This window comes from Triticum urartu, chromosome 5A (genome assembly GCF_056163025.1).
Source record: "Triticum urartu cultivar PI428250 chromosome 5A, HENAU_Tu73, whole genome shotgun sequence".
Lineage (NCBI taxonomy): Eukaryota > Viridiplantae > Streptophyta > Magnoliopsida > Poales > Poaceae > Triticum > Triticum urartu.
This window is the reverse complement of record NC_141877.1, coordinates 422,268,947-422,273,396: the sequence shown is the minus strand read 5'-3', so window position 1 is coordinate 422,273,396 and position 4,450 is coordinate 422,268,947.

Below are 4,450 nucleotides of genomic sequence, written 5' to 3'. Positions count from 1 at the left end.
GCCTGAATCTCCGCGGTGCGCGGCAAATTATACTTAGGCTTTGGTTCCTTTTCCTTCGAGCTTTGGCTCGATGAGCCCCTCAAAAATCTCCTCATTATTTTTCTGAAATAATCTGAAATTTTTAGTAACTTCAAACAAAAGTGAACCAACTTCAATAAAACTGATAGCAACTACTCCTACAAGTGCTTAGAGCCTAAATCAAGCATTAGAACTACTTGGAACCATATAAATTTGACATGCAAGCTCAAGAACATGGTCACCTATGCAGCAAAAATTTGCAAAGAATAAAGCACTAGAACAAAAACTAATTGGACCAATGGAGGAGTCACATACCAAGGAACAATATCCCCAAGCAGTTTTGCGAGAGGTGCTTCGAGCAAGGAGATCGAAAATCACAGCAAAAGTGGCTGGAACTCGTGCTTGAGTTGGTTTTTCGGGTTTGTGTGAGACAAAGGAAGAAGATGGGTGCTGGGATAAGTGGAGGAGGGCCACCATGGGCCCACGAGGCAGGGGGGCACGCCCTAGAGGGGGAGGGCACCCACCACCCTCGTGGCCAGGTGGCAGCTCCTCCGCGGTAATTTTTGTGCAGTAAATCCTCAAATATTCCCAAAAAAATCATATTAAATTGGCATGTCATTCTGAGGACTTTTATTTTCGGGATATTTTTATGGTGAACGAATAAGCCAGGAAACGGACTGAAAAATACTATTTTTACTTTATTTCTACTAATTAACAGAAAGTATAGAGAGGGTACAGAAGTTTGTGCTTCTAGTTTCATCCATCTCATGCTCATCAAAAAGAATCCACTAACAAGGTTGATCAAGTCTTGTTAACAAACTCATTCCGATTAACATGAAACCAGAGAAATTTCGAATAACACTAGGTTACCTCAACGGGGATATGCACATCCCCTATAATAATTATATCATATTTCTTCTTGACAGTAGGAAGAGGAAATTCAAAACCTCCAATTATAATCGATGGAATTTTTCCAATGGAGTTGATACTATGAACTTGAGGTTGTTTCCTTGGAAAGTGTACCGTATGCTCATTACCATTAACATGAAAAGTGACATTGCCTTTGTTGCAATCAATAACAGCCCCTGCAGTATTAAGAAAAGGTCTTCCAAGAATAATAGACATACTATCATCCTCGGGAATATCAAGAATAACAAAGTTCGTTAAAATAGCAACGTTTGCAACCACAACAGGCACATCCACACAGATACCGACAGGTATAGCAGTTGATTTATCAGCCATTTGCAAAGATATTTCGGTAGGTGTCAGCTTATTCAAGTCAAGTCTACGATATAAAGAGAGAGGCATAACACTAACACCGGCTCCAAGATCACATAAAGCAGTTTTAACATAATTTCTTTTAATGGAGCAAGGTATAGTAGGTACTCCGGGGTCTCCAAGTTTCTTTGGTATTCCACCCTTAAAAGTATAATTAGCAAGCATGGTGGAAATCTCAGCTTCCGGTATATTTCTTTTATTAGTAATGATATCCTTCATATATTTAGCATAAGGATTTGTTTTAAGCACATCAGTTAATCACATACGCAAGAAGATAGGCCTAATCATTTCAGCAAAGCGCTCAAAATCCTCATCATCCTTTTTATTGGATGGTTTTGGAGGAAAAGGCATGGGTTTCTGGACCCAAGGTTCCCTTTCTTTACCATGTTTCCTAGCAACAAAGTCTCTTTTATCATAACGTTGATTCTTTGATTGTGGGTTATCAAGATCAACAACAAGTTCAATTTCTACATCATTGTCATTAGTAGGTTGAGCATCATCATGAACATCATCATTAATATTTTCATTAGGTTCATGTTCATTACCAGATTGTGTTTCAGCATCAGACATAGAAATATCATTTGGATTATCAGGTGGTTCAGCAATAGGTTCACTAGAAGTTTGCACAGTTCTATCATTTTTCTTCTTCTTCTTTTTAGAAGAACTAGGAACATCAATATTATTTCTTTGAGAATCTTGCTCGATTCTCTTAGGGTGGCCTTCAGGATACAAAGGTTCCTGAGTCATTCTACCAGTTCTAGTAGCCTCTCTAATAGCATAATCATTTTTCTTACTATTCATTTCATCAAGCACTTCTTTCTGAGCCTTAAGTACTTGTTCTACTTGAGTGGTAACCATAGAAGCATGTTTGCTAACAAGTTTAAGTTCACCTTTAATATTAGCCATATAATCACCCAAGCGTCTAATCATATAAGCATTTTCTTTTAATTGTCTACCAAAATAAGAATTGAAGTCGTCTTGCTTAAACATAAAGTTATCAAACTCATCCAAGCACTGACTAGCAATTTTAGTAGGAGGGACTTCAGCTTTATCATATCTATAGAGAGAATTTACCTTTACTACCTGTGTCGGGATATCGGGATCAGGAGGTTCTTTAGTAAATAAAGAATTGAGATCATATGTTTCTTCAACAGGCGGTATATTAAGACCATGTATTTCTTCAATAGGAGGCAAATTCTTAACGTCTTCACCTTTAATACCTTTCTCTTTCATAGATTTCTTTGCCTCTTGCATATCTTCGGGACTGAGGAATAGAACACCTCTCTTCTTCGGAGTTGGTTTAAGAATAGGCTCAGTAATTGGAGCAGGAGTTGGCTCAGGAGCTGGCTAAGGAGGTGCCCAATTATTTTCATTTGTCAACATATTATTCAATAGAATTTCAGCTTCATCCGGTGTTCTTTCCCTGAAAAGAGAACCAGCATAACTATCCAGGTAATCTCTGGAAGCATCGGTTATTCCATTATAAAAGATATCAAGTATTTCAGGTTTCTTAAGAGGATGATCAGGCAAAGCATTAAATAACTTGAGAAGCCTCCCCCAAGCTTGTGGGAGACTCTCTTCATTAATTTGCACGAAGTTGTATATTTCCCTCAAAGCAGCTTGTTTCTTATGAGCAGGGAAATATTTAGCAGAGAAGTAATAAATCATATCCTGGGGACTACGCACACAACCAGGATCGAGAGAATTAAACCATATCTTAGCATCACCCTTTAATGAGAACGAAAATATTTTGAGTATATAAAAGTAACGCGATCTCTCATCATTAGTAAACAGGGCGGCTATATCATTTAACTTAGTAAGATGTGCCACAACAGTTTCAGATTCATAGCCATAAAACGGATCAGATTCAACCAAAGTAATTATATCAGGATCAACAGAGAATTCATAATCCTTATCAGGAAGACAGATAGGTGAAGTAGAAAAAGCAGGGTCGGGTTTCATTTTATCTCTAAGTGATTCTTTGTTCCATTTAACTAATAACCTCTTAAGCTCATATCTATCTTTGCAAGCTCAAATAGCGGCAGAAGATTCCATATCAAAAAGGTAGCCCTCAGGAATAACAGGCATATTTTCATCATCACTATCATCATCGTATTCAGATTCAATAATTTCTTTTTCTCTAGCCCTAGCAATTTGTTCATCAAGAAATTCACCAAGGGGCACAGTAGTATCAGGCATAGAAGCAGTTTCATCATAAGTATCATGCATAGCACAAGTGGCATCATCAATAACATGCAACATATCAGAACAAATAGCAGAAGCAGGTGTAGGTGTTAGAAACTTACTCATAACAGAAGGTGAATCAAGTGCAGAGCTAGATGGCAGTTCCTTACCTCCCCTCGTAGTTGAGGGATAGATCTTGGTTTTTGGATCTCTCAGGTTCTTCATAGTGTCCAGCAGATATAAATCCCAAGTGACTCCAAGAATAGAGCTATGCTCCCCAGCAACGGCACCAGAAATTGGTCTTGATAACCCACAAGTATAGGGGATCACAACAGCTTTCGAGGGTAGAGTATTCATCCCAAATTTATTGATTCGACACAAGGGGAGCCAAAGAATATTCTCAAGTATTAGCAGCTGAGTTGTCAATTCAACCACACCTGGAAACTTAGTATCTACAGCAAAGTGTTTAGTAGCAAAGTAATATGATAGTGGTGGTAGCGGCAACAAAAGTAAAGACAACAAAAGTAATGTTTTTGGTATTTTGTAGTGATTGTAACAGTAGCAGCGGGAAAGTAAATAAGCGTAAACCAGTATATGGAAAACTCGTAGGCACCGGATTAGTGGTGGATAATTATGCTGGATGCGGTTCATCATGTAACAGTCATGACATAGGGTGACACAGAACTAGCTCCAATTCATCAATGTAATGTAGGCATGTATTCCGTATATAGTCATACGTGCTTATGGAAAAGAACTTGCATAACATCCTCCCGTGGCAGCGGGGTCCTATTGGAAACTAAGGGATATTAAGGCCTCCTTTTAATAGAGAACCGGAACAAAGCATTAGCACATAGTGAATACATGAAGTCCTCAAACTATGGTCATCACTGGGAGTGGTCCTGGTTATTGTCACTTCGGGGTTGCCGGATCATAACACATAGTAGGTGACTATAGACTTGCAAGATAGGAT